The 13,237-nt window shown below is 38.5% G+C and overlaps 1 long non-coding RNA gene across 1 annotated transcript; it reads left to right on the forward strand.

Moving 5' to 3' along the window:
- Nucleotides 1-6,173: 6,173 nt before the first annotated feature.
- LOC121878773 lies at nt 6,174-13,171 on the forward strand. Its single transcript, XR_006091219.1, has 3 exons — nt 6,174-6,202; nt 11,383-11,478; nt 13,012-13,171. It is a non-coding gene; the product is annotated as an uncharacterized LOC121878773 (long non-coding RNA).
- The last annotated feature ends 66 nt before the right edge of the window (nt 13,172-13,237 follow it).

Here is a 13,237-nt window from a genome sequence, read left to right on the forward strand (position 1 = left end):
TAATACTCTCCAGGAAGCACTGCCGCCACCACAACACCAAGACTTAGAATCAGTTTTTTCTTAACCCAAAATATCGATCATTAACCTCCATCTCCACGGTACTTAAGGTCAACTGAGTCAGACAAAAGATAATTATTAAAGTCCATTTCACCCTCAGGTACTAATGACGCGTCCACTTTACAGGTAAAGGAGCAAACAAATAGCAACTTGTTTTTCAACTAACCAATACGATCCTGTTTCTTCAGGGGATTGTTTACATAAATGGGCCGTCATTCATTAAAATTATCCCATTTTCATTAGTTCTTCGCGTGAATGTTTACATAAAAGTAGCGTCGTTCATAAATACTATCTGATGTGTTTTTGTTTGTTTCTTTAGAAGATTGTTTACATAAAAGGACTCATTCACAAATGAGATCCGATATTTTTTTTTCATATGATTGTTTTCATAAAAAGCAGTGACATAGTCTTCAATATCTGCTTTCAGTGATTACGAATTACCTTAACAAAATACAAACATATATAACTTATTGTTGCACCAAACATATTCAATCACACACACACACACTTCAGTACACACATCTTAACCAACACACATGCAAGAAATGGCCATCGATACATAAAGAAAATATCCAGAGACATTTTACCCGTCTCTAAAAAAAACTATAAATACACACATTATTAGCGTCGAAGACTAAAGCTGGTACAGCACCTGAGCTGTAGTGACACGATGACCAGCAGATCATTAGAGAAACAAATCCTCCAGGGAACAGAAATAAGGTACAAGACTGGCTAGAACCATGAAATCATAGCACTTTTGAGGGATAAGAACCATCAACACTTGTTAGAACCAGGCAGTTCACATCAAAAGCGAGGATAAACTCAGTGCCTACACGTTTCTTACGAACATGAGACACGAGAGCATTTAATTTTACAAGCGCCACAATCACTCGTACGAACCACATATCAAAACAACACATGACAGGGTGCTACCAGTCAGGCCCTCGGGCTGAAACTGAGTCTCTTTTAACACTACACAAGTCATAGAAACAACAACTAACCCTTCAACATCGCTCTATTCCGCCTAATCTGCTGTATGTTACAATGTCACACCGCCTTTAACTCTCCAGAATGGCGGCAATAAGTAGCAAGGCCTTATATCAAAGTCATCTTGTACAATACCTCACACACTTCATACTAACACCACTCTTGTGCACACACACACACACACACACACATTTCATATAAACACCACTCTTGTACATACAGACACACACACACACTTCATACTAACACCACACGCACACACACACACACACACACACACACACACACACACACACACTTCTTCAGTCTAATTTCCATCTCGTTCTAAGTCTTATTTTGTCACCCTGCTCCCTTTCCCTTTCAGCTCATGCACATATACCTTCTGATAATTAAATAATATCCCCCTAGCGGCCACGAATAACAAGAACATCCAAAAAAAAAAAATATAGGTAAACAAATAAAAAGGTCCGAAAATTCAAAATGGTACTTCATTAATCTAAAACACATTACCGGTCACTTACCACATTGTGTGCACTTAAGTTAACATCCAAGCCTAAAGTGGTGTATCTACTTAGCCTTACGCGTATAGTCAGTCCTCCACGGTGGTCCTTTCTGACAGGCAAAAAAAGAAAACAAAAACATGATTAAGTCTACGAGGCTCCAGAAATAATAAGTAAAAAACAAAAACAAAAACGAGAACTACGTACATTAGTGTGTTTACAATAATCCATATACTATATTAAATATACATAAAAATTTAGACAACATCACATACAGTACTTAATGAACAAAATTATCAAGCTTACATCGCATAATTTAATCAACATGATCCTACTAAGACTATAATCAAGAATTCTTCAATAACTTGGCGAAACATTAATGTATTGACATCCAAAATCTTTCTTGTTTACATTGACTTTCACTTTCCATTGTCTCTCTGTGAGATATAAACACTGTTCTATACATTAAAGCCAATTATTGAGTACTCCATATGCAATTATATACAAATAATATTCCCACAGTCTCTGAGTGCCTGGAAAATACTCCGTCAAAATTGTATTAGGGTTTTTTGAGAATACATTAGGATATTTTGAGAACTTTACCCGCATTTAATAAATTATCTTTCGTATTCCTTTTTTCAGTGGGTCTTGATTAGTTGCAAGGGATGTGTGTTGAATATTCCCCCAAATGGTTCTTGTGAGAGGCGGGCATGTTCTCTCTCCCGCGCTGGAGAAAGAATTGTACTGCAGTCTCTCAAATGACCAAGATTCATTGTTGTCCCTCAAGAGTACTTCTGCCGGAGGTGCCGAGTCTCACCAGTGTATTGGAGTAAAGCAATAACTTGTTGTAAGCCAGGTTAAAATTACCAAACCTTGAGGGTGACACATAGTAAAAATTTATACCGAGAGTAAGGCGACTGCAGCATAAAATTATATATATTTAGTCGTATAAGGACTCACTAGGCCTAAACCTTTTTGATAAGCCAACCATGTTGATGGGTGTACGCCGCCGTAGGTCTATGTAGCTTCATGCTGACGTGCTATGTTGTGTACACAGGAAGAACAACTTGTGAATGGTGTATGTTTATACCAACCTCTTGAGTGTTGAGGTGATATGAGAGAACCGAAGTGCATATAACCAGTGCTGCTCGTGGACAGTCGATTCCTTGTGTCTGCTATTGTGATTACGAATGTTCTCTGAACTAGGTCCATTTCTATTTAATATTTTACTTTACATGAATCACAATAATGAAAATATAAACAGAGAGTTTATCAATGTAGTGTATCAGTAGATTTATGTGTCTGTTCAAAGAATATATACATGTACCAACACTTCCTGGTGGCCGTCTTGAAAAACTGTTGACGTTCGACAATGCAGAAAAACTTTGGAAACAAAGCTAATTTACTTTTTACTTATTGTTAATTATATATAATGTCTATTTTCTCTGCATCTTCGAATTCTATCATCCTTAATCTAAAACTATACTTTGTTGTTGTTAACTTTCATGAGGACGTGTCACATTTCGTGTTGATATTGTTGACAGGATAAAGCTTTAAATTACATGAGTGGATGGAGGAGACAATGGAAAATATACATTGGTAAATTATGTGGCAAACTGTCTGTGGTCTCACATTGGACGAGCTGCAATAACTAATACACTGTAATGTCTCTGTCGTCGACATAATAAAATTGAAATGTATGAGGTTAATTACCTTGCACCTGCTAGAGCGTCTAGTTGTTGACGCTCAACGCTATCGTCATCACCAAACACCCAGAGACGATACAACATAAAGAGATAAAACTCCTTCAGGTATTTGTAAGTCTTATGAATCTTTAACGTGTGTAAAATATGTGATTTTGTTTTCTTTCTTCGGGATACAAAATAGAAGTTTATATTGACCTAATTAAAAAGAGGAAACTAGGAATAATAATAATAATAATAATAATGACCAACTGGAACACAGTGAATTTTAGTTTTCGAAAAATGTTTATAGAAAAGCTCAAATTTGGTATTTAACGGATGTTGTAAACTGAAATGATCCTAAATAAAGATTTTTTTGATTATCATTCCGCTTCATGTTTTATTTAAGGTTCTTTATCCACCTGAGAAGTCCAATACACATAATCACTGCCACACATTATCTACCACCTTTGTAAATGATAAAATCACCAACGGGACAGGTATACTATTTTAATCAATATTTTCCAGAGAGCTGAACAAGATTAGGAATTCCCAAAGGACACCACATTTAACATTCCTACAGGACAGAGGAAAACGGTGTACAGTTCTGAAAATCAAATGGGTCCCAGTCCTACTAGGCCCCAAGTAACACCATCACTACTGAGACTCAATTGAAATTGGGGCCACATTGGACTATAGTCTCACCCTAACGATACCTAAATTAAACCTAACGTTAACCCTTAGGGACTGCGCCTGGTCCCTAATGGTTATAATAATGATAATGATAACACAATAGAGGAAGACCCTATTGATGGTGATGTTGATAGTATGATAAACAGTAACATGATAAAGATGATGATAATGATAATAAGATAACAGAAGACACAGATGACATAGTTGATGATGATTGATGATGACGATGATGATGATAAGAACAGAAGACACAGATGATGATAATGATGATGATGATGATGATAAAAAGATCCAACTGATAATGATACAATGATAACAGAGGAAAAGACAGCCAATGATAAATAGAGTTGATGATATATTAATAATGAATAAATAATAATAACAGACTTTTCGCAGAGTATTAAGTGGCTTCTCTTTCCGCCGGCTGTTGCACCTGTCTGGTCTCATTAAGGCAAAGCGCTTTCACTTTCCGCCAACTTATGGCGTATAAGCTGTCAAAAGGCTGTCACTTTCCCGAAAGAATACCATAAATACTGTCACTCTCTCCACACATATACATACATTACCATAAACAGTCACTTCCTCTATAAATTATCACAAACATATCACTTTCCTTATAAATTACTATAAATATTGTCACTACCCCTATAAATTACCACAAACATTGTCACTTTCCCTATAAATTACCATAAACAGTCACTTCCCCTATTAATTACCACAAACATGTCACTTTCCCCCGCAAACTACCATGACAAGCCATCTAAACATAGATAGATAGATAGATAGATAGATAGATAGTTAGATAGCCATTAAAATCCTAACTCTAAATCCTTCACAAAAATAAACTAACATTACCTCAATAATGATAAAAAAAAATACATACAAATGGGAAGAAATAGAAGACGATGAAGTACAGGTAAATAAACGAGAAACTGGGATAATCTTAAGGTAACAACCAAAATTTGGGAGATGGATTATGACATGTACAGTATATTAGTATAAACGGTAGGTAATATTGAACTCATAGTCTTACCATATTGTCGTATAAGGTAACGCTAGTCAGATAGGACCAAGTACTAATAGGATCAACCATAATTTAACTAATTTGGTCCACATTTACCTTAAACTTCATATTTTATGGGTTTTACCTTTAATGGGCCTAATTCCTAAAAGGCCTTACCTATTGACCTCAATTTTAATGGGCCTCGGTATATGAGAGGAATTAAAAAACAGAGTTCTCTCCCAAACAGATATCACAACGGGCCCGACCCTACATGAATACAAATATCTGAATAACTCAATAGGTATAATTCTTGAGTGTGGAAGAGGAGTAATATTATACTTCTTCAAGACAGAGCAACTAGAAGGATGAAATGAAAACTTCAGCCCAACACAGTGGAGGCGCCAGAGAGCTGACAGCGACCAACTTCATAAATATGTCAAAAGTACCTTGGAAAAGTTTCACGAGTATATAGTTATTTCAATAAGTTTATCGGTTATAAGAAAACAAGGTTTCGATTTTTGAGGGCCTAGAAATACACTATAGACGTATTTTTTACACACACAAATAGGTTCCACAACAGTATAGTTCCCCTTAACCTTACCTCTCTTTTCAGTTCATTGGTTCACCCAACACGTGTTATTTGAAATATATTTTAATCCTATTACACCTAAGGTCACTAAACTGCTGAACCGAAAACAAGTAATTTACTTATTATGATTTAATAATATTCGTATTCTCCACATACAGTATGAAAACTTCCATTCCTTCTGATTTCACTTACAGTACTTGAAATTATTGATGCACCTATAAAACCACCTATTTAATATATATATATATATATATATATATATATATATATATATATATATATATATATATATATATATATATATATATATATATATATATATATATATATATATACTGTACAATGCGTATTTCTCTTTCAACAACAATTACTATAAAATTTCGAGGATGAAATCAAGTAAATTAGTTTCTTGTTTTATACTATGTAATGAACAATATTCCCAGGTGATAATAGTAAAAAAGTAAAAATCGTTATATAGTCGCCATATCAACGATAATTCCGCTGCGCCATCTGTTGAGGGCAACCGCCAAAATGACTGCCTGATGTCGCCTTACAACGCTTTACGAAGTGAATATTTTTTATATAATTTCCTCCCTTGGAAAGAACTTTTGAAATACATAATTTTCCTTGTCTGCTCCGATACCGGCTACTGCCATTTATTCCTCTGACAGGTTGAGAAGTGTAAGGGAAGGTAAGTGCTTGTGTTTTTCGTGTATTCCATATAACTTATTACCGTTAGAAATTGTTGAGACCTCCTCACTAACTAGATTATTTGTGTTTTCTAAATGATCCTAGGCCGTTTGTCAATGTGAAACGAGCAATTGTGAAGTGTCACGATTGACATAGGTTTTAAAACTATTCTGCAACTTCAAACAGAACTGGGCAACAGATGCAAGCAGTTTAAAATATTAGCATTCTTGAAATGAAACATTGATGGTGAAGGCTCTTTAAAGTTTAAAACTTGTGAGATTTAACGTATAATCTGGTAACTACGCCTGTTATTTGTTCAAATAAACGTTGAAGGTAGGTAAAACGCCTATGGTAATCGAAGTAAGGCATATCTGGGGCATTCAAAGTGCAGACTAGTTTATCGGCACCATCTTTTGGATTTCACCTTAAGGCATAGTTGGTCACAGCTTCTCGTATAAAAATTAATGAAAGACTGTACCTATTAAATACTAGATAACAAGGTAGGTAGATAGGTTATCTACCGACCTACCTTGCTAGATAACACATTAAACGGCCACAACAGCTCTAGTGCCCCGTTGTCTTGTGTATGGGATCCCGTGCTGATAAAAATCGCCTGGCAGTAGCCAAATAAATTAAGTGGGGCCCCCCTTAGTGAAGGGGTTAAAAATGATTATTAAGTGACTTACTGTAGTTCACTTAGAATACACAGAAGTAGATAGACCATGGCCTTAGAGCTGCAAGAAAAGGCACAATGTACTCGGTAGCAAGCAGATCAGCAATTACCTTGGTCATTTTTCGTTAGCACTCGACTTTTTTACGATTTTCTCTTACCGTTTAATAGATCTCTTCGGTAAACGAAAGCATGGACTTGAATTTAGCGGGGGCATTTAAAAAATAAACGATATTCGGCCTGTTAGGTTAGGACGTGGCCTGTTAGGACAGGACGTGGCTTGTTAGGTTAGGACGTGGCCTGTTAGGACAGGACGTGGCTTGTTAGGTTAGGACGTGGCCTGTTAGGACAGGACGTGGCCCTAGTTTAGTTTAAAAAAAAAAATCTCAAGATTTTTTTTTAGAGTTTTCTTCGTGTTTTAGACAATTGACACTTATTTTTGGTGAAAATCACATTTTTTCAGAGCCCCCTACACCACCACCACCCAAAACTCCGCATTCCCAATGTGGCCTACATTGTTTGGGTGGAATCCTCTAAAATGGCAAGGAAACTAGCGAAAAAATATTTTAAATGTAAAAATGGGTGATGGGTGGTTAACGAAAAATTACTACTTTGGTCCTACCTTTTCATTACCCCCTCCGATCATTTTCAGTGGTATGTACTGCTTTTAGCCTAATAATTTTATTGGGGAAGTTTGTTTCTAACACCATAAAAAACAAGACTAGACTATGTACTGTTAAGCCGCTTAACTTGTAGCTAGGCTAATCTTCGCATTTTAGGATCACTTGGTCGTTTTGACTCGGAACATGACTTAAGTCCGCCAGTACAATACACACCTGAAAGGCTAGTAAGCCACCTCAAAGAGAGTACTATATAGTCTTTGAGCCACTGCTTCTAATCTTCCCCTTTACTTCCCTCTAACTTTATCTTCCTCTTCTATCGCCTTTTATCTTAAGAGCTTATAAGTATTCCTTCACTCCGTCTACAGCAGCAGCTGATAATTGTGAAATTAAACTAGTTTCACAACCTGTTAAAATATATTAAATCGCCATGGCCTCCTTCAGACGGTGTTAACGAATACTGCAACTCGGATGACAAAAGTTTACGCCGAATTAAAACCATAAAATAATAATTTATCTAGCTTGTGAGGTTTGCAAACGTGCATTATCTTTCTGCCCAAATGGAGTTTTTTGTTTTTTTTAGTTGACATACAAGGGCCATTAAATGACATTTTACAATTTGAATTGACAGTTGAAAAACCTGACAAAATAACAACAAATGGCGTATGAGACCGAGTTCCAACATTCACTGTTGAGTATCGGTCAATGCTCGAACTCGGTGTATGATTCCTCCGTCAATAGTTGCTACAAGTGATCGCAGGCCCTTCGTGCCCTGTTAAAGTCTGAATGCTCGTGCTTGGCTAGCGTACAGCGAATGAGGGTGCGCTAAGTCCATAGACTTGCATCGTTTTCCATCGTAAATAAAATGTTTAATTAATGCCTTCCTAAAGAAACCATTGACATGGGACCAGGTTTGCTCCACTCTACGAATTTTTTTGCGATTTTTCCACCAAGTTTGATGAAAAACGATTGTGCTGTTTTGGCTGCCCAGAACAGACAGACAGACAGAGCCATGGCTATTCCTATAGTATATTAGATATTTGTCAGTTCATGTTTTTTAATTGTCTAATCAGATTGTAAAATGGCCTTCGTACGACACCAACTGATTTGTTTTTTAATTCGGGCTGATAAAGGTTCTAATGTCTTGGACATTAGACTCTCTTAAACTGTCTTCATACACCACAAAGAGGAGCTAGACTATACTGGCGTCTACCCGTCAGGGCTTCAGTTCATTCTAGAAAATGATCTAGTTCGTGTAGACATACCTTGGATGTCTATCCATTCCTGACTATCACTGCGGACTGGCGTACCCATCCACTATCAAAATTACTAAGAAGCATAGAGCCATGGACTTTGAAAACGAGTGGTTGTCGGTGTCTGGGACTTTTGGATTGCTAGTGGCTGTCATTTGGCAACACTTGACACCGGCATCGTAGTGTATACCCGGTACATCATCTCCGATAAACTTCAATATATGCAAATACCTATATTCCAGTGCTCTTTAGTTTCGCTGTAGCTTACTTTGCAGTATTTGAAAAAAATAACAAGCAAACCAATGGAAACAGTATATCGATTAATGATAGCGCCATAATCGTGATAATGGCTAACCTGAAAACCTTAAGGATTCATATTACGCTCAAACGTCCACAAAACCTGAGTCCCCCAGTGGAAACGTCCCCCGTTTTCTGTTTCCCCGTCTTTGTTTGTAGGGAACTTTGAATATAATCCACGGATTTCGTAGCAGACGCTGTATGTTGGGACCTATTGCCATCCAACCCTTTGTAATCAATTTAATTTTGCGTTTCATAGCCGAGTCAGAGCATTGTTAGTGAAGATAATAGTAGGGAATGAAACAGAGTTTATAGTCTGTTTCAACGTCAGTGTGTACAGTAAATTCATCGGAATAGAAGTAGGTGGACTCCCTGGCCTATTTTGAGTGAGGGCCGCGGGCATTTCAACCGTTAGTAAGTGCCCGTCCCTTCACCCATACAGGTATGCCATTCCACTGTTGTAATTCGCCCTGCTTTAAGTGATTTGACCCAATTAATAGTTGATTGTGCAAGTGTTACAGTAACGTAGTTGATATGCTCTGAGTGAAGTCATATTTACGTCTTTAACGTCCCCTGAAACGTGATGTTGTTGTCACCGTTAGTGAGTGCCCGTCCCTTCACCCATACGGGTCCCTAACGCAGCCTAGGCCGTGTCTGTAGCGTGGATGGTGTATCCACTATGTCTGGGGAGACGTCCGAGGTCCAGTAGGATCAGTTACCTTCGTGAGACCCGGCCGTCAGACACTTCAGACTACCTATGACCCCCATAGCTGGCTCGTCTGGCCCTAACGCTCGGCCTGCGAGGTGACCCCGGATCACCAAGCCACACACCACTGCCAGCCCCCATCATTGGTGGATGAGTGTCTAACTCAGTAGAGCTATTTGTGTGGTGGAGTTAATCCACTGGGATCTTCAGAGTTCGTCGGAAAGTACTCCATGGTGGCTGGACCCCATGGCTGTTGCTTGAGTATCACTCCTGACGACTGAAGGTGGTAGTGGCAGTTGTCCTGGTCTTTATGGTGCTAAGTGACTACTGTAGAAGAGTTGTGTGTTATTGAGTATGTCCACCCAGTAGGGTTGGGAGTGTTATTGAGTATGTCCACCCAGTAGGGTTGGGAGTGTTATTGAGTATGTCCACCCAGTAGGGTTGGGAGTGTTATTGAGTATGTCCACCCAGTAGGGTTGGGAGTGTTATTGAGTATGTCCACCCAGTAGGGTTGGGAGTGTTATTGAGTATGTCCACCCAGTAGGGTTGGGAGTGTTATTGAGTATGTCCACCCAGTAGGGTTGGGAGTGTTATTGAGTATGTCCACCCAGTAGGGTTGGGAGTGTTATTGAGTATGTCCACCCAGTAGGGTTGGGAGTGTTATTGAGTATGTCCACCCAGTAGTGGTGTGAGTATGTTGAGCCTGAGGGCCTAGTACTAGATTTCGTCTGTTGGTACATATAAATTCTTAAACCTAATTTCATATTAATGTTTAAATAAATTTTGTTTGTATATTGTCTATTATTTACCGTTATTTCTTCCCTATTGCTTGATACTATCATTACATCTACCCACGAGCCTCCTCTCGTCACGCTACCAATGGTAATAAGTACGAGTAAAAGGAATTGTTACTGACACACAGACCCTCATAATAGATTATACAGAACTCGACATAACAATTACTGATAACGATAGCGGTAAGCTGTCGTCGTGTTTGGTTTTCGAATCCAAGAATCTAACATGGCCGCTAGTAGTATACTGAAGTCACTTGATACCAATTCTTTTTTCTTTGCCACCAATCGGCCTGCTAACCGCTTGGGCTGTTGGTCACGTTTGTTACACACTGTTGGCAAATACTGGGCATATACTGGCTCCAAATCATAAAGTGTATCTAAACCTGTTCCAGCAGTCTGGTCGTACAGTAAATGAGCTCGCTCGGTGCTGCCACAGGCCTGCATTTTAATATTAATTGCATTCTGTCCGACTATTTCCCAATCGGTTAGTGGAAAATTGGGGTTTTGTGACTGTTATTGGGTGTATGGTGATGCTACTTTAGTCGGAATAGCCAGATACAATAGTGGCCATTATATATTTGATGTCTTCTTAGAATTCCTTGTAATGTATTAAAAAAATTTGGTAAGTTTTTCATCAGATTATTTTATTAAAACAAACATTATATCCGTGCCATTTGTTATTTGGTTGCAAAATTATATACTGTGAACATTATTTCCTGTTGCTGTAAATCTTGTAGATTATTCTTTTGTGCTATTCCTCGTGCTACCTGTCCACCTGAACTTTTATGAAAAATTGCTGTTGACCAAAAGGACACTTTTCATTTACATTCTATATCAACAGGTGTGGGTGGAAGTCTGCCCTGCTGTCCCAATCATGTATCTGCATCTCTCCAGGGACATCCTTGTCCTGGTGCTATTCCTAGGGGTCCACTTGTTGGTGAGTAAACAAGAGGTTTTATTGTAGGTGTGCGTTAATATCTTCGTTTTATGAAGAAATTTGGGATTAAGTATTGAGGGGTTAAATTTTGAGATGTGTATTAGGTGCTAGTATTTCATAACGGTTCTTTAAATTGGGTACTAGAAGTTTATCGTAAGATCAAGTTTATAGGCTGTTTTTTTTACTTTCAGAGTACAGTATTGTACAGGTGTAGGCATTAATGTGAATTCTATTTCTACATATAGAGGCAACTCCCTATTTTGGACAAAAATTAATTCCTGAAAATGAGGTCAAACCTTAAATTGTCGAATGTTGAACTAATTATCCCCATAAGAAATGCTATTTAATTATGAATGGTGCATTCTCTACCCCTCAGACATAGTATGAATATTATACTGTATTACTGTATAGAAGGTATTTATATTCAGTAGTGTAGGGCAGGCCAGATATCCTATGTGATTACCTTCACATATTTTCTTTTTAAATTGGTCCTTCTGCTTGACGGAAATTGAAATATTTTAGATATTCTCAGATCGAGCAATGGAGACATTGATTCACTACTTCAGTTTACTTTCTCATTTTATCGCGTAAATATGGCTTGTATGAGCTATTTTAAGCACTGTCACACTAGTTTTCTGGGCTTGTGGCGTCTTCAACCTTGAGCTGTGACCCCTTGTGGGGCAAGCGTCCGCCAGCTCCAAGTAAGGGCACTCGACTGAGTAGAGCCCTTTGAGATGCTCATACATCTCGATTAGATCTCCCCTTGCCCATATGTAGTATAAGCTAGGCAATTTTAGTCACTCTTAATCTCTCAGGGTAGCCGAGGTGCTGCAGTGCAGGCACCAGTCTGATGGCCTTCCTTTGGACTTTTTCAACTGACAGTCCTTAGCATATCTCGGGGACCAGATGGGGTGACAGCACTCCAGACGGGGAAGCACTTCACTATTGAAGTGCTTACCACGGAACGGACAGTTAGATGTCTGAACGACCTTCTTTAAAGAGCTAATAATTTAGTTGCCTGATTTACCTTCTCGCAATGGCCCGGTAACTTCATCTCTTTGTCAACGTACACACCTAGGTCCTTTTCACATTCGGTCTAAATTAATGCACTTTCAGTCTCAATACAGTTTCTTCATCCCGTTGGGACATATGATGCGCCTCCTTACCGTTGGTACGTCCCAGGTGCATCCTCTTACACTTTGTGACATTAAATCTTAGCAGCTATTTCCTCAACCATTCTTGAAGCTAAGAGATCCTTCTGCAGCTCTTCAGTCTGCTTGGTTCTTAATTTCCCAAAATAATTTGGCATCATCTGCAAACATTTGTATGGAGGACTGTACAGCTTCAGGCATGTCATTTATGAAACAAACAGCGGGCCCAATACACTGCCCTGTGGTACCCCGCGTGTGACGGGTACAAATGATTTCGTGCCATTAATCACCACACTGCTTGCTGTCATGGAGGAAGTCTCCGATCCACACTAGGACATTTCCCCGAATCCCGTACCCTTCCAGTTTAATTTTCTGTACACAGGTTGAAGGTGTGCCAACAAGAGTAAAGTCTCCTGGCAGTCTGGGATCACAGGAGGAGTTACGCAATGTGGATGAAGAGGCACAAGATGCTGGGGTGCTTCAACGACTGTGGTCAGGCATCAGCACTGGGCTTGGTTCATTAGCTGGCTATGGCATGCAAAATATAGGCAAGCACACATACTGTATTTGAGAATTGTCGACTTCCAGTGAATATTCTTCATTTTGAT

Source organism: Homarus americanus, unplaced genomic scaffold (assembly GCF_018991925.1).
Source record: "Homarus americanus isolate GMGI-L3 unplaced genomic scaffold, GMGI_Hamer_2.0 scaffold2558, whole genome shotgun sequence".
Classification (NCBI taxonomy): Eukaryota; Metazoa; Arthropoda; class Malacostraca; order Decapoda; family Nephropidae; genus Homarus; species Homarus americanus.